The following is a 24,409-nucleotide window of genomic DNA, read 5'->3' as shown; positions in this document are numbered from 1 at the left end:
TGAACTGTAGATTACTCTCACATGTAAGAGGTGAGATATTAGGAAGAGTCCCAACAGGAAATCGATGTCATATTTAAAGGAGTGACTGAGAAGATTATAAAAATGGGGGAAGAGTTAAGGAAATATCCTAAGAGATGGTTTTCCTGAAGGTTATACAGGAGGAAATGAGTGAGAAGAGAGAAAATGCAGAGCTTAAAACCCAAGAAGAGCTGAAGCATGGGACAAGGGTCACCCTCCAGGAAGAATGGAGGGACACAGCCATTGTCAGTCCAATAGAGAAAGCCAGGGGAATAAATACTCAGGCCATTCTATCTTCATGGCCTCTAGTTTATCACCAACATCTCCCATTGGGTGAACCCCATTGGAAGCCTGAGGACAAGATAACTTCATTGATGCAATCCATACAGGTCAACTACCTGGTCTGAAAGCACGGCAGAGAAGAGTGGACACTGGTTCTGGAAGTAGAAACAACTTATCCAGGAAAAATAAAACAATCTCTCTCTTTTTGTATTTAGTACCCCTCTTACTAAATTCTTTACTTTACAATTTCTCCAGTGTCATAACTAAAACTTTTTACTACACACACACTGCACAAACTTAGATACTTTTGGCATCTTTGGGAAGGATGACAGTGGGCATTTTTTCATAATTAAGTTTATTTTTAAAGAAAATATATTTTATATTTAACTTCATGCACAAAATCTTGATTTTACAAGAAAATTTTCTCAAATAAGTACAAGACACTTTAATATTTTGTTTAACATACATAAGTGGATGAATGATACATTTGTTTACTAAAAGCAGACATTAAAAGTTTGTATATTTCAAACATTTTTATGTAGTAAAGCATGTAAAAACTCCAGTTTTTATAAAGTCTGAAATTTATCCTAGATTCATTTCAAAAGTGAAAATTGTTACAAGAACAAAAAAAATGGAAATTATTAATAAGTTCCTCTGCCACCAGCATTCTCTCATTCACTACTTCTTGAAATAACCAGTGATAACACCATGGTGTTTGTCCTTGCATACATTACTTTGTCCTCATTAAAATGCATATATATGTAATACATATTATCCCCCAACTTGTTTTTTGTTTTTCTTTACTTAAAAAATGCAGCTATTCTGCAAGGTCAATAAATGTAGATGTAGTTATGAGGTCTTTTTAATAGTAGCATTACGTTTCATTGTTTTTTTGTTTTTTTTTTTTTTTTTTTTTGAGACAAAGTCTCATTCTGTCATCCAGGCTGGAGTGCAGTGGGGCAATCTTGGCTCACTGCAACCTCCTCCTCTTGGGTTTAAGCGTTTCTCCTACCTCTGCCTCCTGAGTAGCTGGAATTATGGGCTGCATCACCAGGCCCGGCTAATGTTTTGTATTTTTAGTAGAGATGGGGTTTTGTCATGTTTGCCAGGCTGGTCTTGAACTCCTGGCCTCAAGTGATCCACCCACCTTGGCCTCCCAAAGTGTTGGGATTACAGGCATAAGCTACTGTGCCCAGCTGTTTCATAATATTAATGTATCATAATTTGCTCCCCAGTTTTATTATTGATAAAGATTCAGGTGATCCCTACCTCTGGCCATATATACAGAATTCTAGTCAAGTTAGAGTGTTGTTGAAGAGCCAGTTGTGTCAACACCAGAGTGTATTAGTGTTCTACTGAATAGAAACATCACTCTTTTCATCTAACAAGATCCTATTTGCTGGTAAATTCATTTCTAGAATATTTAATCTGTCTCACTGATTTATTTGCTTTTAAGAGACTGCATAATATATTTATCAAGGCCATGTTTGAACTTAGACTTCACTATGTATCGACTATGTGACTTTGGGCAAGCTTTGCAGTTTCTTCACATGTGAAATGGGAATAATAATAGTATCTCTCTCTAAGCGTTAAGAATTAAATGAGTTAATGTGTGCAAAACATTTAGAATTATTAATATAATAAGAATTACATATGGTTTGTTAAGTAAATGTAAATAAATTCCAATGGCATACCATCCTACTTTTCTTCTAGTAAATTTTTAATATCTGATAACACTAGTTTCCTTCACCAATACTCCTTATTCTAAATTGTCTTGGCTACTCTTAGGCAATTATGCTTCCTTTCATATGTACTTTAAATTACTTTTGTTTTAACCAATTGGAATTCTGATTGTAATTGTCTTAGAATATTATATTAATTTGGAAAGGATTAATATTTTATGATATTTTAAAAAATACTTTTGCCTAACCCATTGGAATTTTAATTGGAATTGTCTTAGAATATCATATTAATTTGGAAAGGATTAATGTTTTATGATATTAAATCTTCCATCCAAGAACACAAATTTCATTTATTCAGGTCTGATTTTATGTTTTAAAGGTGTATTTTGTAACTTTCTTCATAAAAGTTCTACTCCTTTCCTGCTAAATTTTCTTCCTATGCATATAATAATTTGGGGGACTTCTGTGAATAAGATTATTTTTCATTTTTATGTGTTTTAAAATTTTTATTTATTTTGAAATAGATGATATATGTTCAGCTCAAAATTCAAAATGCGCTCATGAATATACAGTGAAAGCCTTCTTCTAATCCTTTTCCCTAGTTTCCTTTCTCCTATGGCTTTCATTTTTTAATTTATTTTTATATTAATTTATTTATTTATTTATTTATTTATTTATTTATTTATTTATTTTGAGATGGAGTCTCACCCTGTCACCAAGGCTTGAGTGTTGTGGCATGATCTTGGCTCACTGCAACCTCCACCTCTTGGGTTCAATCGATTCTCCTGCCTCAGCCTCCTGAGTAGCTGGGACTACAGCATTTTTTTTTTTTTTTTTTTTGAGACGGAGTCTTGGTCTGTTGCCCAGGCTGGAGTGCAGTGGCCGGATCTCAGCTCACTGCAAACTCTGCCTCCCAGGTTTATGCCATTCTCCTGCCTCAGCCTCCCGAGTAGCTGGGACTACAGGTACCCGCCACCTCACCCGGCTAGTTTTTTGTATTTCTTAGTAGAGACGGGGTTTCACCATGTTAGCCAGGATGGTCTCAATGTCCTGACCTCCTGATCCTCCCGTCTCAGCCTCCCAAAGTGCTGGGATTACAGGCGTGAGCCACCAAACCCAGCACTCTCCTAGGTTTTTAAAAGGCCCTTTCACAACCTTAAAGTAAATAAGTTTGATCTTCATATTATAGAAATGCATTACATGCAAAAGTGTTATAAAGGGCTTTCAACCTACTGTCCTTTAATTATACTTGGATTTCAACACAGCCATCATCTTTTGCGGTTCAACATTTTCTCTGATTTACTGAAAATATTTGTTACTTAATGCAGGATATTTTCATAAACTTATCTTGATGAGCAAACATCTACTCTTTGATGAGTAAACAACAGCTTGCAATGTCATTATAAAATGTCAGTGAAGGTTAGAAAGAATATAAGGTAAGTAAGCAATATTTACATCAATGTCTAAAATGGCTTTAGTGAAATAACACTACTCAAAAATTGTCACACATTCTAAGAATCGTCATGCTAGAAGAATGAATTTTTAGGTTCCCACCTCTGCAACTCTTTTCCATAAACAGATAGGATTATTTGGCCTCATTTACACAGGAACAGTCTTTTCCATCTTGGGACTATTCCTGTCTGAGGTTGGATGTTGTATGCGTTGCAGCCCCACATCTCTCTCTTCCCTAAAACAAAACTGTCCTTCCCCACCTCTCCTAGGTAGGTTAATACGTATACCATGTACCAATTCCCCAGCTGGGAGACCCTGGTAATAGAAGTCCAGCTCACAGTGAGCCCAGAACCAATAGAGACCAACCAAGCATTGTGCTTTCTTCTTTGTGGTGGTGAAGACATGTTACAGCAACTTCACTTGTATTTTGTATGGGATATCATAGCATGCTGTTGACCATGGACTCTTAAGATCCACACTGAATAGCAGGTACCTGAATCTTCAAAAGGTTTATATGCCACCCTTCACAACGTGTGTATCTTCCCAAGGCTTCCAGCATATTAGTCACCTATTGCTCATCTTGCCCAATTAGCATGATGTCATTGATAGAACAGATCTGTGTGAAGTTCTGTGGCATATCCAGGCTATCCAGATTACTTAGATCACACGATGACAAAAATCAGACTTAACAGGGCCCTAAGGCAAAACTGCAAATGAATATTACCATCTGCTTCACATAAATGTAAACAGTTTCTGATCCTCTCTGCTGATTCAGATAGAAAAGAATGTGTTTTTTACATGAATGACTGCATATTAGGTACCTGATGTCTTATTTACCTGTTCGAGCAGTAATACCCTTCTTGCTACCCAAGCACTGCACTGTACCAGGGCTATTACAGTTTCATTGCTGTAGTCTTTAGTTATTCTCCAGGATCCATCCAGTTTCTGCTGAGGCCAGACTGGCAAAGTTAATGAAAATAAGATAGGGAACACTATCTCTGCATCTCTAAGGTTTTTAAATGGAGACATCTAACTCTGCTATCTCACCCAAGTGTCATGTTTTTGGTTTACTCTTTTAGCCAGAGTTGGGGGCGGTTTCAACATTTTCTGCTTGACATTCTCCACTGTGGTGACTTACTGCATAGGCAAAGGACCAAACTGTGTGTTGGGGTTTGGAGGAGGAAAAGTGTAACTCCAATGTGAAGTATAATAACCATAACTACACATTCAGGTAATGGGGAGATAATCATAATATGTTCACTGGGAGTTGAACTTTAACCATAATTCTAGAATTCTTTCTTGCTATTGTTGCTGTACATGGTAAGCAGCACCCTTGTTGGTTGTCCCTCTCTGGAGGGACATTCCATATGCCTCTGGAATAACATACTCCACCTACCAGCTCTGCAACTCCCTGTCAGTCAACCTTTCTTGGCTGCCTCTATAACTTTGCCTGTCATGATAATTTCATTATCATGGCTCCCATCAGTTAAGTGCTGCCAACTGGCTTTTATTATTACAGGTCCCACCATTCCAATAATATTAAGCCCAGCTCTGTGACCATCTCCACTACCAGCAGCCCTGGCCTGTAAAAGAGAGCCATTACCCCCTCACCTTCCTCTGGTAGTCTTAACTGGTGTCCTCACCAGTACATTCTTGATGGTTTTGGTGAATGGTATGTCCTCTGGACCCTTGTGAAATATAAAATTCTGTTTGCTTTTCTGGCCTCATATAATATATCCATCCCAATATGCCCACTTCCGGAACCTCTATGCTGTCTGACAGGGCATCTTGGGCAGTTCTATTTTGTTCAGCATTAGTTATTATTTCTTGCAGACCTCTAAGAGCCACCATAGCAATGACTGTGATCTATCATTTGAGGCTTTGCCAAGGTGATAAATCCTGTGTCTTGAGAAACTAACCCTAAGTCAATAAATTCTTGCTTATCTAATTTTACATTCTGGCCCCCTTGATCATTTACCCTCAATATCCCAGTGGTACTCCAATGGATTTTGTCAATACAATATAGCGAATTCCTGTAGCTCCTTCTATGATAATTTTTTCCCTCCCTTTTCAGATCCAGCACTTCTCCAGGTAGACCTTGCCAGTTATTGACTTAGCAGCCAGGAGAGGAGGTGGGGGGCAATTCCTAGAGGCTGACGTCTCTTACCAGGGAAGTGTAGTCGTCTTTTTAATCTGTGAGGGTTCAAAGGAGTCTGCAGAACGAGCATCCTCAGGGTTATCCATCCAAATGTCCCCATCCAGTATTTCACGGTCTCGGATTTTCCCAAACAGGGTCTGTTATTATAAGAGTTCTGCCTTGGTTGAACATCCAAACACCTTTGTAGTTAAGCAACTCTAACTACCATTTACAGTGCAACTATATCAGAAATCTCATAAGATATGGGGCTTTTTCTTATTTACCAATAAGGCACTCTGGCCCTCAAAATTAACCCGTGATTACATATTAATGGATCTCAGTTTCTCATTAGTTTTGTGCAAGGCAATTTAGTAGTAAGCAATTAGCTCTGCTATCCCCATCACCACTAATGTCTTTTAAATTCCTGAATTACTACACTTGCAAAGGCTTTCCTCTCTACTAATGAGGTTTTTTCAGGTCATCACCAGTGAAATTTGTAGTGTTGTACCACTACCAAGTGCCAGGTCTATCTACATCCCACATTTCACTTAGGACAGCATCCTCTTTGCCTACCAGGCAGTGAGAAAACTAGCCCCAGATTCTCATCTTACCACCTGTGTTGTCAAACCACGTCTGGCACCACTTGTGTTAACTGAGGATTTCTAAGAAGCAAATGTCAAGATGGAACCAGATATACAATAGATTTGTTGGGGAAACCTATCTTTGATGGAAAATACAGAGAAAGCCTTAGGAGGCTGGGAGAACCATCAGACTAGGATGCATGTCTGGCCCCTATGAAGAAGAGAGGGAAGAAAAAAAAAGCCAAACTGCAATGAATTTCCAATAAAGTTTCAGCAAGTCTAATGAAAAATCCTTGAGCCAAAGTCACGTGCAGAAAAGTCACACATTTCCCAGGAAATCTTCTCTGTGCTCAATCATTGGCTGACAGCAGCCTGTGGGAAGTCAGACTTTAGAATGAAGGTGGTGGTGAATTCAGAGGGCAGCAACTGGAACCTCTTATGGCCATGATACACATATTGTCTCATATTTTTATTACTATAAGCAATTCTGCAATTGATATCCTTATATATGTTTTCTTTTATACACATATGAGTATTTCTTTAGTATTTATATAAATAGTTGCAGGTTACTGGATCACAAGTTATATGCGTTTTTCATTTTACTAAACCCTTTAATGACATTCTTCAAAATAGTTGTAATAATTTAAGCTCCCAGTAGCATGTAATGAAAACTTCCGTGCTTTGCCAGCTCTTAATATAATACATTTCAAAACATTTAGCTGACTTTAATGGGTAAATAGTGAAATCTAATTTTTGCTTTCATTTGTATTTATCTGATGTCTAATGAAGTTGAATATCTTTCTATATGTCTATTGGTTAGTCGAGTTTTTTCTTCTGTGAATTGCTTGTTCTTGTCTTTCCCCTATTTTTCTTTGGGTAGTCTTTTCCTTTTTAATCTTTGAAATTGCTTTAATGTACTCTAGAGACTGGTCTTCTATCTGTTGTACATATTGAAAATATTTTTTCTTCAAGTTTAATGATTGTCTTTTCATTCTGTTTATGGGACTATTCATTATACAAAAGGAGTAATTCTTGCTATACTCAAATCTTACTATTTTGGTTTGTGCTCTTAGGATCCTGTTTTAAAAACCTTTCTCCACCAAAACATAAAGATTGACAGCCACATTTTCTTCTAATAGCAGATTAAAAACTTGCTTTTCATGCTTAGTTCTTTGTGTCCATGTGAAACTCATTTTTTATATGTGTTAAGAAGTAGAAATATAATTTTGTTCTTTGATGTGTCTAAGGTTATATTTATAATTCATGGCCATTTTCAGATTTTCAGTGAGTACTACTCTTTCAAGAGTGGTAGAAACAAGTTTGAAACAAGTGCACCACATGGGCACTCTGCAGAATAGAATGAGTAAGAATATTTCAGATACATTTGCCTCATTTTCGAACTTCTTACATTGATGGTAAATTGTGGGGCTACAGGAAAATAAATGGGTAAATAAGCCTTAGAATATATTTATTGACAAAACAACTTCCCACTAACCTGTTAAAAGTATATTTAGCTAAAATATTAATAGCATCAACAGTATTTAGTTGTTAGTTGAATTTGATTATAAAGATAAAATTTGATATACAATTTGATTTATAAAGATGAAATTCAAAGTTACATTTGACTTTAAATTAGTTGTTTTAGAATTCATTTCAGTGTGAAATGCTAAATTATATAAAATGGAATATGTTCAAAATGTTAAACCAGTTTGTAAAAATGAAATAAACCTGAAGGTTTCCATGTAAGATTATGATGAGTTCAACTTTAAGTCTCTTTGTTAATTGATTAGGAACTCAGTTACAAGTAAAGGGAACTCAAGTCAAACTGTCTTGAGTCAAAAGAGGCCTTAATTAGCTCACATACCAGGACAGTCTATAGAGTAGAACTTTCAGCATTCCAGGGTCCAGATGAAAGCACCAGGCCTCCAGTTTGAGATTTTGCCATGGACTATGTCAAGTCTACTCTTAGCCTCTCTCTTCATGATTGCAAGCAGCATTGATATAGCACCTCTAATGCCATGTTCTCCCAGGAGCAGAGTCTGTGGGAGAGGGCAAGGACTTCTTCCCAGAAGCTACAGCAAAAGTTTTGTAAGTAACTCACTTATTGTTTCTGAAGTACAAGAACAAAGATTTGCTCCCCAGAGGAAAGGTGGTTTATAGTTAGAATAAAACGGTAATTGGATGCAGGGGCTCCCAAACAAAAGGTGTTCACCATGTTCCATCATGTTCAGATTCCCTTCAAATAACCATCTCAAATAACAGTAGAGAAAAATTCCCTTAACCCCAGAAATTGGAGAGCAGTAATATTCCCAAGTGAGAATATTTGCGGAATTTCTCTGAATATTGTGAAGATGTGAACAGACTGAAAAAGAGCCCATTCTAAACCTTGTTTGGGAAAGGAATAACAGAACACCTGGCAAAAACCTGCTACCACTCCCTAAATCATTGAGTGAGGAGTGGAGGAGAAGTGAGAATCAGCCCAGAAGGACCCTCCATAGTTTCAGGAAGCATAATGAGTTCCAGAACCACAGAAAGTATAAAGCACACAGTTCTTATGGTCTGATTTACCCTTTCTATGGTCCATCACAACTGATGAGGAGGGTCGACACCACTGCACTGGGCTCCTGATAAAGGAATCTTTTCAGGCAAAGAATGGAGATTCTGCTTTAATTAACCCCTGGACACCATAACATCATGACAGAAATAATTCCTTACATAGGTGGAGGTTCCTACAACAACTTCATCTAGTTCTTTCTCTCCCCACTCTCTGTACACTTTTAGATTTCCCAAGTAGTAATTAGACACAATAATCTCAATTTTTTCTTCTCTCTTTCTCCAGATCATAAAAAATGAACAGAGATTCACATGATCTCTAAAACAACCCATTTAAACTCCCAATTCTGACACTCATAGATCTCCCTTTATAAGCATGAGAAAAGAGTTATTAAATACCAACTTCTGAACGTACAAAAGAACATATGCATTCAACAGAGGTTTGTTTTAATTTTCCTGAGGAATTAGCAGATGACCACCATTCCTCATAGAATAAATGTGCTACAAAAAAAAAAAAAAAAGTATAGCAAATTCTTTATCATGTGCCATAAAGGTTCAGTAAAGCATTGTGTTCATAAACTAAGAATAGGAAATCAAAATAATCATGCTATGAGACTAAGAAAGATTTCATAGAAATCTGATTCCTGAATTTAAAATTGTAAAGGAGGCAATGAAAAGCAGATTGGATGGATGCTATAGATTCCAGACTTCAAGCCTGGGATCATCCTAGCTACTTATTTTTTTCTGTATCAGCACTCAAGCAATCAGGAAAAATAAAATTGTCTAAGTGGTTACACTTTATATTGATGATTGAAGAACTTCACCTGGACACTCAATAGCCTCTAACAATCCAACTACATGTTCCAAGTTAGTGTGGTTTCCCACTAATCGAGTTATTTCACTCCTTCACTTAGAACATTCTACATCAGCAAGGCTCGTGCTACAGTGTAGAACAGGAAATGAGGGTGCCAGTACGTAATCTGATTCCAAAGTTTGAGAGGCTATGCAGTGGCAAAAAACAATCATATCCAATTTGTAAATAATTGTTATTATTTAAGAATAAAATAATTTTTATTTTAAAAACACTTTACATATTTTCCTTAGTGAATAATCTCACCTTATCTTTTATTGAGAATATCACGAATATCAGTTTGGAAACTCCCTCATACCTTCACTTCAAATACACAAATCTGTCTGGGTTCTTACTCATCCTTTCTTCTCTCTTTTTATAGTGAAGGACATGTTCCTTTCCACATCAAAGTTCAGTCTCTCAATTCTTCCACCTGTGCTCTAACTTCTATTCCATCTAGTCAAATCAAGAACTTTACTTCCACAAACTTCCCCTTTCTCTCCTGCATCAATAACCCTTTTTTCCTTCTGGAATATTCACATAAGCCTAAAAAATACTACACTTTCTTTTATTTTTAAAAATAATTAAATAAGGGGCTTCATTTTACCACAGCTTTCACACCATTTTTCTGATTTTTATAGCAAAATGTCTCAAAAAGGTTGCTTAAGCTCATTTTCTCCAGTTTCTCACCAAATTTTCATGCTTCTGCCTATGTTATCTGGCTTCTGTCCCAACTTTTCGATTTTCATTGAAAATAATGATTATCTTCTTATTGTGAAACCCAAAGGATAGTTTTTAATTTTTGCTTGACCTCGCAGCTATCCTTGATAACAGTTAGTCACTCCCTTCATTATGAAATCTTTCCATCCTCAGATTTTTTACATTATATACTTTTGGTTATTTTTCTTTTTTTTTTTTTTTTTTTTTTTTTTTTTTTTTTTTTTTTTGAGACGGAGTCTCGCTCTGTCACCCAGGCTGGAGTGCAGCGGCCGGATCTCGGCTCACTGCAAGCTCCGCTTCCCAGGTTCACGCCATTCTCCTGCCTCAGCCTCCCGAGTAGCTGGGACTATAGGCGCCCGCCACCTCGCCCGGCTAGTTTTTTGTATTTTTTAGTAGAGACGGGGTTTCACCGTGTTAGCCAGGATGGTCTCAATCTGCTAACCTCGTGATCCGCCCACCTCGGCCTCCCAAAGTGCTGGGATTACAGGCGTGAGCCACCGCGCCCGGCCGGTTATTTTTCTTATAATATTGACCATTCTTCTCCAGCTCCTTCACTGTCAGCTCTTCTAGGAGACCTCTCAGTGCTGAAGTTCTTCAGTGGGTGAACTTGAATCATTTTCCCTTCTCTATCGGCATTCTTCCTTCAGATATTTCCTTGCTTTAAACATCATTTATGTGTTAACAGTGTTGAAATCATATTTCTAGAATTTGTCTAATATTCCATCTTCTCTTAACATCTCCGTAAGGCATACCTGTTTTACACCTGTCTTTTCTATCATTGTAAATTGTTCCCATTTGCTTGAGCAAGAAGCTTTGAAGTCTTTTTTATCCTTCACCCTCACATCCAATAAGTCAGCCATCCTATCAAAAAAAAATCTACTTCTGCTACCCTAATCCAAACCAGATCTCTCACACAGATAGTTGCAATAGCCCGCTAACTGAGCTGCATTTTCTTTTTGGCCTTTCTACAAGCCTTTCACCCTTTTTAGAGCATTCAGAACAACCCTATAAAAACTTCTATCTCTTCCTGCTAACAACCCTGGAAATAGCTTTCCATAGCACTTTAAATTCTTATCTTTATACTTATCTCATGCCATGACCATCCTTTCTTACTATGCGTCAGCCATGCAGGATGTTGTTTTTCAGTTTGAGACTATCCAAACGTCTTTGCTTTACAGTTCTCTTTACTTAGGGTATTCTTTCTTTATCTGACTGGTTCCTGTTCATTATTTAGCATAAGAGTCAACTCCAGAGGGAAATTTTTCCTTTGTTCATGCTTTCTAAGTAGCTTACTGAAGGTATTCTCTATCACAGTACTCCATTTATTGACTCATAGAAAATATTAAAGTTGGCCAGGTGCGGTGGCTCATGCCTGTAGTCCCAGCACTTTGGGAGGCTGAGGCAGGCAGATCACGAGGTCAGGAGATAGAGACCATCCTAGCTAACACAGTGAAACCCTGTCTCTACTAAAAATACAAAAAAAAATTAGTCAGGCGTGGTGGCAGACACCTGCAGTCCCAGCTACTCCGGAGGCTAAGGCAGGAGAATAGCGTGAACCCAGGAGGCAGAGCTTGCAGTGAGCCGAGATCGCACCACTGCACTCCAACCTGAGCAAAAGCGTGAGACTCTGTCTCAAAAAAAAAATTAAAGTTGTAATTATTTAATTTATATATTGTTTATATTACATTGTTTATTTATTTTTTCCCACTATCCATGGAAAAGGTGCCACCTAAAAGGAGCTGTGACATTTGGTAGAGGAATGCCACCCTCTATCCCAACCAAGTTCTCTTAGGAAGAAAGCAGTGTGAATAAACACCTCAACCTCAATCCCCATCTCCTCTTCTCTCTTTCTGTTTCCTTTTGTCAATCAGAACCAAAGAGCAAAAGAAGCTAAGCTAGGTGATGTAGACCGTAGAGATCAGCATCCTAAGAAACATAGCAGGACAGAGAAGGACTGAGAAGGAATCTGAGAGGCAAATCGAGACTACCCAGGATGTAGACTGAAGATAGAACAAGCTGAGTGTAATGGGAAGTCAAGAAGAAAAGTATAGCATGGGAATTCAGTCAGGGTGGTGGAAAAGATTTTAGAGGAAATAAACACAAACGTTCTTGGAAGTAAAAGTAAGTAAAAGTTCTTTAGTAAAAGTCTTGGTTGAAGGCAGCTGCATTCTCTTAAAAACTCAGAGCATAGATACATAGGAATGTAGAGGAGTTTATCTAAAGAGCTTGCTTACTCATGTGGTCCTAAAACTGACCTTTGATCACTCATGGGCAAGATGGCTCTCCTGGGGTGGGGGCGACCAGGTGTGTTGACTCAAAGTCAACCATGCTAAATAAATGCCTGCAGAGCCAGCTAGTCAAGGCTGTGGCTTCTGACTCTTTACAGCACCTTCTTTGGTGTCTCTGAGTGCTCAGATCCCTAGCTGCTCTTTCACTGAATATCGGTGTCTAAGTACACTATTCATCCATCGTGCAAGCTGGGGTCTGCAGAACAGACCCCCACAGTATAGAGCATTCTGTAGAAAGGGTGTGATCAAATCAACAATAGGAAAATAAAATCTTTCCTGAATTGAAGAAACACTTGAGTCTACCAATCAAATAACAGAAATACAAAGGTTTGAAAATATACTTTCTAGATAATATCCCTTAAAACATTAATCAAAGATTTACCAAAGCGCTCCAAGAAATGAAACTAAATAAGCAACTCAGGAATTAGCAAAATAAATGAACTGGAAATAAGCAATAAAACTAACAAACCAGAGACTCGTATTTTAGTTATTTATAAATGAGAACTGAATACTAGTTGGGACACCCTGCCTGCAGAGAGGAACTATGCAATGTTGGTCTCCTCTGAGCTGTCCCGTTGCTCCATAAAGGTCCTCTTTGCCTTGCTCACCCTCCACTTGTCCATGTACCTCATTCTTCCTGGACACAGGACAAGAACTTGGGACCTGCCAAATAGTGGGACCAAAAGAGCTATAACACAAACATGGCTAACACATGCTGCTGGCTTACCACATTGTGGACAACAAGAAAGAGAGAAGAAAAAAGAAGAGAAGAAAGGAGAGAAGAGCTGTGGCCCTTCAGGGAGCCCAGACATAGGACCTCCTGGTGCCAGGGCTGTGACACCCTGCTTGGGGCTCTGTGGTTCCTGGCATCTCCAACACTCCAGGTGCCACCATTTTCCCCAGTGCCAGCTGTGGAAGCTGCTTGTGGTATGCTTCGGCCAGCCACAGTCTCACAAAAAGCTGGCACCCGTGCTGACATGCCTGGCTGTGAGCAGTGGCCAGATCCCACACTTTCTAACATACCCTTCACCACTTTGCACCTGGCTTGCCCTTGGCAGGTGCGGGGTTCATGTCAGTAGCACGAGCTGAATGCAGCCTGCCAGGACAAGTGGGCCCTGCAGGCCTGAGCAAAACTAGGGCAAAGGCACCACTGGCCACAGAGGTTTCCGACTGGCAAAGCAACACCCGAAGGATTCCGTAACACATGGCTTTTGGTATTTGCAAGGGGTCTTGGAACCAATGCTTTGTAAATACCAAACGAAAACTGTGTATTGGTATACAATTTGTAATATATGTATGATAACTAATAATAGCAATAGCTTAAACAAAATAGACTATTATTTTCCTTGCACATGAAAATGTCTGGAGTAGGTAATCCAAAGCTGATACAGTATCAGCATGGTATCAGGAAACCTATCCCTTCTATTTTATGCCTTTCTAGCCTTAGCCTGAAATCTTTTGTTCAGAGGTAGTTTATTGGTTATCTAACTGTGTATATGCAAGCCTACGAGGATCTGTCTGTATGTGCTCTCTCTTGCTCTCCTCTCTCTTTCCCTCTCTCGCTGTCACACACACACACACACATGCATGAGTATGGTGTAGTAATGTAACAGTGAAAGCACAAAAATAATTAATATAACTCCATTTTTGTTTAAGGGGCCTTTACCAATCTCTGCACATAGACTAGGATAATTTTAGCGCACTGAGGTAATATACAAAAACAGTAATTGTGTAGTTTTAAAAACTAAGTCTGGGATTAAAAGAGAAGTATGTAAGCCCATAAAAGCTGACACACTATTCAGTATCTTACTTTTATACTCAGTGGTTCCAATCACAACATGCACACACATACTTTAAAAATTTTAATCAGATACATATTTCATGATCTACCACTTGATCACCTCCTTTCTAGAATCAGTGTTCCTTTGACCCCAAGATAACTGCAATTCCTTACTAGCAAATTCATGGTTAATCAATATCTCAGCCTGTGATTGAGGTAGCCCCGATAAGATCTACTGGTTCTCTAAATGCATGAGATCGTTTTGTTTATAGGAAAAAGAGTAAATGGTACTTTAAAAGGAAGAAAAGTGAACAAGTAAAACAAAACTTATGTACTGCCTTGCAAATGTACAGCCATGTATATGTATTGTCTCTTTTAATAATCACAGCATTCCTATGAAGTATACATTATCATTTTCATTTTGAAGCTAAAACATCTCTAGCATCACTTTTTGGATAAGTTTCTATTGAAGGATAACATACATAGAGCAATGTGAACAAATGAGTGTATAATTCAATTTGTTCTTACATGCCTTTTAGCCATCATCTGGATCTGGATTTAGAACATTTTCAGCATCCCAGTAGCTTCATTTATGCCCTCTCATGGTCAAGAGAGAGGTCTAGCCTACAGATGGAACCTATGAGATCTGGACAAAATCATCAAGGGAGTGCCATCACAGTAGGAGAAAAAAACATTTGAGTGCAGAAGTTCTAGGAGACAATTTATAATAAAGGAGTCTCATGCAAGTACTACTTGTGAGCCCCATGTTACACACAGAATAGGTTTTATTGGGAAAAATCTGACAAATGGAGACATAGCAGAGCACACATGATCCCCTAAGCTCTCATCTCCACAGACAGGACTCCAGAAGAAGAACACCACTCCCACAGCACTCTAGTATGTGTAAGAATAGGTAGGAACACTTAAGATTCCTAGGTAACCATGGAAACTTCCTCCTTAAGGAAATGACTCTCCTAGAAGAAGGTGGTATCTGCTAGTTCTTTCATTTAGTTAATTCAGCCTTGCTAAACTACCGAAAGAGAAGAAATAAGCCTCCAGAACATTCTAGATGTCCCTCCTTGCCTAAAGAAGAAGCAGTATCAAGGAGTTGAGAGCAATCAATTATTTCAAACGATGCTGATAGGTCAAGTAAAAGAACTGAGGATTGGATTTAGTAACAGGTAGGTCATTGACCATATAGACAAAGCCAGTTTTAGTGGAGTACTGGAGGAAATGCCTTAGTAGGATAAAATTAAGAGCAGTTGGAGAAGAGGAATTGGAAATAGTGACTATAAAGAACGCTTGCAAAGAGTTTTGCTGTCAAAGGCGGATTAAAAAAATGGGTGACTTAGCTGGCAGGGTAAATGAGATCAAGCACAGTTTTTCTTCTTAATATAAAAAATAAAACATTAAATCAGCCTGCTTACAGGAATGATGCAGAAGAGAGCAAAAACTGATAGGAGTAAAGGGAGACAGCAATGTCCTCAGTGAGACGACTTGGGATCTTGTGCACAAGAAGGGCGTATGACTTCAGAGAGAGTGGAAAAGTTGATCTATCATAACAAGTTTGAAGACAGATTGCATGTGGAAAGATGATGGAAGGACGGGTAGATGTGGTGGTGGTGGTGGTGGTGGAGAGTGGGTCCATGGAAGTTCTCCTCTGATTTCTTCAATCTTCTTAGAGAACTCAGAAGCAAGGTCACCAGCTGAAAATGAGGATGACAAGAAGGTGTTGGAAATTTGGAGGGAAGATAAGAGGCACGAAATAATCATCTGAAATTATATGCTATTGAAAATAATTGCTAAGCCATTCTCAGTGGACTCACACTAGGAGTATAGTAGCATTTGTCAGAAAATGAAGCAGCTAAAAACCTAAACATTATTCACCCAGAAAAAAATATGGGCATGCCTGAACTCATTACTCCCACATAGGCCAAACTTGACAGTTTTCTTCTGTAACTTAACATTTAAGATGTTGAGTTACAACATGTTCGCTATGTTTGCCTTCATTACAATATTTTACATTGACTATTGAGAACTATAAGCCAATTTCCTTTTAAACTCTTGACATTTTGCTATTAGTTACTGTTTAACAAGAGCCATAACAACTGTGCAGCACCTCCAGGGAAAGGGTGGATATGTATGTTTCTGGCAGGATAGAAGAAATGCTACTTGTTAGCTTGTTTCTTCTATTTCCTTTTGTTAATTTTTTGTTTCTACTAGGATGAAAAATCTAGACCTCTTTGCTTCATTTTGGTGACTGTATTAAAAGGAGACCATCTAAGTCTACTGAGATAGCTCGGTGTTCCCTTACAGGCACATTCGTCAAGTTAAAATCTGGGTCTTCCCCCCTCATGAAGAAGACAAAGGAAATTGTATTTTCAGGTCTGTCTTGATGCATCCATAAAAAGAAGGAGCAATATTTTTTCTGTTCCTGAAAAACATGAAAGTGCCTCTATTTCAGCTGTCACTGTGGAACAAAATAGGAAAGACTGGCTGAGCTTTACAGATTTATTTCATTTTGATCATTTCATATGTTTCAATAAGATGCTAGATTTGGTTTTAAAATAAATATGAAAAATGTAACGGCAGATCCATTGGGTAAAACGTTTGGCCTAAATTCACAGTGGATGATAACATAGGAATATCAGATGTGGAGGGAATACACGAGAAGAAGAGCAATTTTATAAGCTAAAAAATAGTGGTCTCAGCATTTTTTAGGTCCCTTAGTGCTTTGACTATTCTTCTTTTAATAATAAGTAGAGGATGAGTAGATTATACAGCAGTAATCTATTACAGTCAAAAATTCCAGAAAACCCATATAAGGCTTCCTGTAGTCTACAAACCATGTGAATGCGTACATAAAACTAAAGAGAACTCTAAGGAAGAAATATTATTGTACAGCAGTGCCTCCTGGCCTGTACAATAATACTCGGCCCATGTTGCATCAGTTTGCTAATATAAACATGATATTGACTACATTTTATATGGTAATAGTATACCTTCAAGAGGAAGATAAATTTGAGATGCCAATGATTTAAAGAGGAAAAACAATTTATATCATACTATACACAGGAGATTTCCTATCTGGATCATTCACTGATTTTTGAAGAGTTTGAAGTGACTACTGAAAGATCAGAATGAACTTTATCTCAGATATAACTTGTTAGAGTTATCAGACTAGAAACTTTAGAAAGAGTGCAGGTGAAGAAATACACTTATCAGAGACCTATCACTCCCAAAACTATTGCTTGAATTAGAATTTTTAATAAGGAACACTAAAACCTTGTAGGATATTTGACTTTTTCAAATCTTTGTATAAATTCAGTTGCATATATATGCATAAAATATATATAATACATGTTTCTAGTGATTTATTAGTTTTAGATGATAATATCTGTTTTAAGATTTATTCATGGCATAAACTTAAATACACTTTCCAAAGGAGCCCAGGACACTCATTCCCTCACGAAACTTACAATATTTTTCTTTTCTTGCCATATATGTTCTATTTTAATGTAGAGAGAGAAATAGAAACTTAAAGTTTCAGAAGTCTTGGCACACCCAAAAGCATACGTGGAGGTTTGTATCCTACATTACATATAATTACTATTTTTTCAAATTATGTTTTGGTGGGAGCTTATCCAGATTAGCTGTAGAGCAAAGGAATGTTGAGGCAGGAAGTAACCCTAGAGAGGGTCAGGGCTTTAGGCCAACTGAACTTGTTTTATGAGTAAAGAAATTCTGGGGAAGTTAAAGGTCATCAACAGTGTTACATTATTGTATAGCACGGTCTCTGTCTTCCGTTGTATAGGATATTTGGGAAAGATATACCAAGTATATGTAAAGACAGACTTGGGGTCAGGCTAGTCCACATTAAAATCTCTGCTAAACTAATAGCTATGTAATGAGTGTTATTCAGCTTTTCTGAAACCCAGCTCCTATATCTTAAATCAAAGACAGTAAATAGCAGAACACATAGAGTTGTAATGAGAATTAATGGAGGTAATCAGTGTAATAGGTTATAGCACATACAAAATACATAATAACACAGGAAATGTATAAATCTACTATGCTAAAATTCCCAATGGTATTGTAATAGAGAATAAAATAGTCTTCTATAAGTAGCTTAACAGTTAAATTTGAGTGGCGTTTTATGAAAAAATTCTTCAGACTCTTTGTGTTTATGACGTTCATTAGTTGCACAGGGTTGAATACGAGGCACTTAGGTACTCTACGTGTCTATGCAAAACCAAACCACTATGAAGGAGGTCTGTGCAGATGAAACAGTGGGTGATCCTATGCACCTATTTGCAGTGCAAATGAACATGATATATATTCATATGCACTTGACTGAAAAAACTTGAAGTAAACTGGCCCTCTTGATTTATCCTTTTTCATTAATTGAATCTGGTAATACTAAAATCAGATCTTAACACCTTCAGTGAACAGATTATCATTTTAAATACAGACAAAATATAAGAAAAACACTATATTGTACTTTTATTTGTTTGAATTTAGTCGATCCAGTTGTTCAGTCTCTGCATGTAAGAATTCTGAACCTGAACATCAAACATATTTTTGCAAAGTTCACCCAGCGAGATACCAACTAAGAGTTATGACCAACTGGCACCAAAACAACTCTTTTTGGCTGATAGGCAAATTGTACTTGGATCAGGGAGAAAGTCAAAGCACTGAAGATTCTCTCACAGCATGCTAAATAGCAAATAGTTTCATTCTTCAGAAAAGGGGCTCCTTCCTCAAAGCCTCCTTGTAAACAAATAACCCAAACCACATACAGACAGCAATGGCTCTTACTGGAGCAAGTTTTTAAGCGATATTTAAAAGTTTCTTCAGGCTGGGCGCAGTGGCTCATGCCAGTAATCCCAGCACTTTAGGAGACCATGGCAGGTGGATCACTTGAGGTCAGGAGTTCAAGACCAGCCTCGCTAACATGATGAAACTCCATCTCTACTAAAAATACCAAACTTTGCCCTGCGTGGTGGCACATGCCTTTAATCCCAGCTACTCAGGGGGCTGAGGCAAGAGAACTGCATGAACCCAGGAGGTGGTGGTTGTAGTGAACTGAGATCGCGCCATTGTACTCCAGCCCAGGCAAGAAAGCAAGACTTCATCTTAAAAAAAAAAAAAAAAAAAAAAAAAAAAATTCTTCAAAAAGGGGCTTAAAAGTTTTAAAGAACTATTACCGCTATTGCACCTTGGGGTCCATTTAAATTTATTGTATCGTTTCAAGTCCTCTGAGAAACAGATGCCAAAATGAATTAAATGTCTGAAGGATTTATGGGAGAAAACACCTGTGAACGATATAGGAGAAAGAAACAAGCAAGGGAGCCTTCATACCAAGCTGCAGGTTTAGCATCTGTCTAAGGAAGAAGGAAGAAAGAGTGATTGCGTACAAGGAGCCTCAGACTGTAATGAAGCTCTGCTAGTATCTCAATGAGATCAAGAGGGAGAGCTAGACCAAAAATTCACCTGCAGAGGAGTCTAGTGTCAGGCAGAAATGGCCCAGCTCTAGTAACCAGTTGTTGGCTGGGAGCAGCCTGCAAGAAACTGTGGCCTTGGCAAATACATTATGATCCAACATATTTTTGAATTGTTGTCCACTGGAGACTGTCAGCCAGTCCCAGTACTTGCAGACAGTTCTCTCGAAGGGATATGGGAGTAGTGCATCTTCATAGCTACCACAGATGCCTCCCTAAAACACTACCCACAACGATTCTCTAATAGGGCTTCTTAGAAAGACAAGAGAGTTAAGAACAATTAAAACAGTTATATGCAGCTTTCCATATATAGTATTATAGACAATACATTAGAGGCAATAGTTAGGGCTCTGATGTTAATTTCCAGTTCCTATTAAATAAATTGATAAAAACCCTTGGTCTGGCATGGCTTAAAAGACTGTAATTGCTTCAGTTGTGGTACAGCTCAGGTTTCTTTCTTAGCCATTTGTGGTCCAGGTTTCCTTCATATGAGTTTCATGCAGTTATAGGCTGAAATGGATTTTCCACTGAATAATTGACTATATTACTAATACCACTACAGAAATGATCAGTTCAACTGCATAAAGTTCTTACCTCATAAACTTTTCCATAACTATTTTCATAGTCTATTCATATTACTTTTCATACACTATTTCAATCACTTTGTGACTCCTTTATTTTATAAAACTTAAAGATTATTCTTTGTTCTTTCTCGACAATTATTACTATGTGGAAATGGTGACTTCCCATATAAGATCTTGTGAATTCATGACTATTTTTCTTCTAATAATAAGCAGAGGATAAGTAGGTCATTCAACAGTCATCTACTATAGTCCAAAATTCCAGAAAACCCATATAAGGCTTCCTGTAGTCTACAACTATGGGAATGTATGCATAAAACTAAAGAGTACTCTGAGGAGGAAATGATATGTTTGTGTCATATGATGATGACTTCCATATAAGAGCTTATGAAGTTCTCCTGTTACTTATTGAGCTGCTTCTGTTGTTCTGCACACAGAGAAGTGTAGAGCATTCAAGAGGAAATGTTATTACTTCTTCTTTGAAATTCTCTAGGGAGCAATAATTCTAGTATTTCCTCAGTAAATCCTGTATCTAAATGAATCAACAAAGCACAGGCTGTCTCTTGAGCTAAACTTTTTACCATGATGGTATAATCTAACCTTAACCTAGAATGTGCCAAGAATTTCAACAACTCCTCCACAGGAAAGAATGCATTCTGTTACAAGATTCCTCCCTGACTTATGCTGAGATAATTCTCTGCCAAGCAAGCACAGAAATCAGGTGCCAGCCCTTATAAGAAATGTAAGAGATTAATCTATAATGGGAGTTGGAATAGTGACCAGCTTTATTCCACTTTGTATCCTTCCTTTCCCCAAAGTATGCGAATCAATTGGGTCTATATGAACCTGAGAGAAGCCTTGTGAGGATTTTTAACACAACTACCATTCTCTATGACTCATTTATGCTTTAATCGTATTAGGACACACCAAGAAAGGTGGATTAATAGCAAGGCCAAATTTTAATGTAAACAATTCCTATTTGAAAAAGGACTTTTAATCCTTTGCTTTGTGTGTTAATGAAAGTTATCTTTCAGTTTCAGATTGCTTCAAGAGTTTATCACAGTTCTTGGGCTACACAGCTTGGTCACATTGCCTTATGCAGAGAAGAGGTGGAGAAAATGTCTGAAACAGGCAGCCAGTTGCCTCTTTTAGTTTTTTCCTTTTGCAATACTCTCAATGACCTGTTTCTTAAACTAAAGCAGAAGTATTACTTTCATCTTTATACAAATCATTGCTTTTTAAAATATTACAAAGTTGTCCTTATCACTAAAAAATTTAACAAAACTAATATAAAGAGTGAATTTATAAAGTTTTACATACTCATTGGGAAAAAGTCAAACATTACAACAAAGTGTGTAAAAAAAAAGAGAGAGAGTGAATATTCATCTTTTTCCACTTCCCTCTTCTCCCATTTCCACCCTTTCAGGGTAACTGGATCTTTTGCCATGCATTTTTATAAAAGTTCATTCATATTTTAGTTATTTTGCTGCAACTATTTTTCTTTAACAACATATCACTGACAGACAACTATATTAGTGAATATTTGTCAATCTCATTCTTTTAATAGTTGTATAACATTCTATTGTATGAACTTTTAATTTAAGTGATCTATATTAATGAGTATTTTAATTGTCACTAATTTCCCTCTATTACCATTAAAACTGGAAGAAGTATCTTTTTCCCTATGTCTTTGCACTAGAGTAAACGTCACTGTAAGATAATCCTAGAAGTGAAACTGATTAATCCAAGGGTATCCAGAATTTAAATTTTGATATATATTGCCAAATTGCCTTATTAAAATATTACTAACCATACATTTCCATAATCCTATGTACGTTTATCGTTTCCCATGCACTTGTCATCCCTGGGTGTTATCAATCTTTTTGATGTGTTGCATTTCCCATTTGTAAATCACTGAAATCATGAATACCTTCAGGATATATTTTTAAATATGGAAATATGGTTTCACCTGTTTAAGCTTTCTAAGATTAGGCAATATTTTGATGCATATTTTATAAACCAAAAACTAAGAGGTAGAAAAAATGACTCCACTAAATAGACGATGCCATCAGCTGTTACAAGTAGTTTGCTATTCGGTGGTCCCCAAACTGGTAGGAATTCAAACAGTTAGTAGTGGTGATCGCAAAGTTACTTTCAATGTTACATTATTTTCAACATTTCAAGATTGGGTTTGCTAAAGTGAAAATAGCACAGGCTTTGAAGTCAGAACTAAGATCAAATTCCTGCTCTCATTCTTAATGGGTGTACTCTCTGAACCTTAATTTCCTTAAATGAAGAACAGTTGTGCTTTGTCTTATCTCACAGCAGAGTTAAATATGTAAACAGCTATGAGGAACAAATAGACAAATATGCCATATAAAAATTAAACATTTATTCATAAAAACAATATACCGTTTTAAAAAGTCGAAAGACAACAAATGTGGGACCATTTTAAAATTTGCTTCCTTCATAATAAATATACACTTCTCAAAGCAGAGTTTCTGTATAAAAGGATACATGCATTTGAGTTTATAAATATGCCAAACTGTTCTGAAAATAAGTTTTACCGATCTGTATTCTCAATTGACATTGAAAAAAAGTCTTTGTCTCCACATCCTGACTGATATGTGCACTACTGACAAATTTTTCCCAACTTGATAGGTTTAAAAAAAGTTCCTTGTTGTGATTTACATTTTTTTAACAGTGAATTAATGTGAATATCTTTTCATGTTTATAATAATTTATTTTTGTTTTTCTGTAAATTTTCTGTTCTTAACTATTTTTGAAATATTTATTTTCCTGTTGAGCTGTTTCTAAATCAGTTTTTAAGGTCTCTTATGTGTTAACTAAATTTTTCTTGTTTTATCTGTTGCAAATAATTGTTCATTCTATATTCTTTGATGTTTGATTTTTTTACCATGGGGGATATATTTAATATAAAATAAAATTCTAGACTATACAGACAAACATACATATTATGACAAACCTAAACCTGCATATAATTACTTTTTTCCAGTGCAAAGTATACATTACCTGTGATAAATCCAGGTAGGAAGTATAAAAGGCTAAATTCCTTATCATTGGGGAAAACATGTTAATGTTGTTTTGAGGTAATCAGCAGCCCTATTTTGTAATTATATAGATTTATAGATTAATAAAAATGGTAACATAAGTTACCTTAATATTTGACATACAATCTATTTCAAAATGTGAAATTTTGAGGGAGAAATGAAACTGAAACAACTACTTTGTTTTTAAAAATGTATGACCGCTTAATTCATTTGTGTGACTATATAAATAGGTTGTAATAAATGAGTTTGTTGCTCATCTCAAATAAATATTTGAATTTTGACAAGACCATTCTGCAAAAAAGCCTCAGCCAAAAGAAGGGATTTTATAATTGCTTTTAAGAGGCTCAGAAGGATAAAGTTAGGGTAGAGCAGCATGAGGTGAGAGTGCGGAATTTTATCAGAAAAATTTTGAAGACCCTGATTCTCGCCACAAAAAATTGAGCCGCTGATTCTACCAGTCTTATTATAGCCACATTCAATCATTCAATTGTACTAATGCTAATTATTTCTGTAAATTTATTTTCAGAGAGTGATCTAAAGGGTAAAAATCAGGCTCTAAGTTATGTTTTGACAGTTTTCAGTTTGGAACAACATTCATCACACATAAGGCAAGAAAGTATGGTTAAAATGGTTTATTAACTCTTGTGAATCATAAACATAAAAGAAACAGTTGATGTATTTCTAGTAAATGTAATAAACTCCAAGATAATGCAGTACTTAGGTCAATCTTTTACATCAAGTAATCCCAGGAAAACTGGAGATTATAAATAAATCTCAGATATCTTGCTCATTTTAGTTTTTGTTTATCTGGATGCATTTTGCTCAATCCCTGAAACTCATAGTTTCACAGACCCATTGAGATTTTCATGAAGTATAAAAGCAATTAAATATTTAAATACAAAATTCTCAAATC

At 36.8% G+C, this 24,409-nt stretch overlaps 1 long non-coding RNA gene across 2 annotated transcripts in view; it reads right to left on the bottom strand.

Moving 5' to 3' along the window:
- The window catches only part of LOC105487457 (uncharacterized), a 32,282-nt gene extending 17,098 nt beyond the window's left edge, over positions 1-15,184 (bottom strand). Inside the window, exons 1-2 of one of the 2 annotated variants that reach the window (XR_011624313.1) lie at positions 14,872-15,184; positions 5,602-5,729 (exon numbers count right to left, since the gene is read on the bottom strand). This is a non-coding gene — a long non-coding RNA (uncharacterized lncRNA). The remainder of the gene's footprint in view (positions 1-5,601; positions 5,730-14,871) is intronic. The other variant, XR_011624312.1, reaches the window with a different exon arrangement.
- Positions 15,185-24,409: the final 9,225 nt, after the last annotated feature.

Source organism: Macaca nemestrina, chromosome 6, assembly GCF_043159975.1.
Source record: "Macaca nemestrina isolate mMacNem1 chromosome 6, mMacNem.hap1, whole genome shotgun sequence".
NCBI classification, from domain to species: domain Eukaryota; kingdom Metazoa; phylum Chordata; class Mammalia; order Primates; family Cercopithecidae; genus Macaca; species Macaca nemestrina.
The sequence above is the reverse complement of the archived record's forward strand: the minus strand, read 5'-3'. Positions and strand labels throughout refer to the sequence as shown.